This window comes from Arabidopsis thaliana, chromosome 5, assembly GCF_000001735.4.
Source record: "Arabidopsis thaliana chromosome 5, partial sequence".
NCBI classification, from domain to species: domain Eukaryota; kingdom Viridiplantae; phylum Streptophyta; class Magnoliopsida; order Brassicales; family Brassicaceae; genus Arabidopsis; species Arabidopsis thaliana.
The window spans coordinates 12,419,238-12,420,057 of NC_003076.8; the positions used below are offsets into that span (position 1 = coordinate 12,419,238).

General features: G+C 26.1%; 1 pseudogene across 1 annotated transcript; it reads right to left on the bottom strand.

The window, feature by feature from the left end:
- Positions 1 to 337: 337 nt before the first annotated feature.
- On the bottom strand, positions 338 to 820 carry AT5G33070 (annotated as a pseudogene). The gene has a single exon.

An 820-nucleotide genomic window follows, 5' to 3' on the forward strand; every position in this document is an offset into this window, starting at 1 on the left:
TGATTCAATAAAAATATATATTGAAGACTGTACAATTGATAAATGACAATGAATGATGTAATCATTGACATAATAACCTCAATCATTGAAAAAATGACAGTTCTAAATCATATCACAAATTTTATTTATATGGTTATTTAATAGGATCATGATGTTTGAACCAAAAACTGAAACTTAGGTAATAAACATAATGGAAAAGATAAACTAAAAGAATTAATATAACAATGTAGTTATGGTGATAATGTGAACAAGTTGGTGCAAAAAAAAGAAAATAAATAAGTTATAGCTGAATGTATAATTTTTATTCATATAATTTTAAATACATATTACATAATGATTAGTCTGTAAGGATTGGATTAGAAGTAGGAGAATCATCTTGAAATCCGAAATTGATTTTACAACAACATATAGGAAAAGCAAATGTTACACAATCAACCCCCTTTGACGTAACCTAGTGATAAGCATTTTGCATTGCATACATCTCTACTTTTGCAGTCTAATCTTTAATCTTGACATGGATGCTCTTGAGTTCTCTATGTTATGTTCATAAACAATAACATATGTAACAATTTAAGTACATGATATAATAATTTAATATTTATGATAGTAATGACCGATACTCATGCAATATTCCGAGTCTACTAACTTTGACTCAACAAGTCAAAGACATCATCAAACTTTAAAATAAATCAAAAAAAATTATATTTAGATATTTTGGTACTTAACAAATAAATAGTTTACCCGATATTATCGGCAAAAGAACGAGAGTAATAACCATCAATAAAGGTAATAGAAGAGATGAAAACTTCTAAATTGCCAT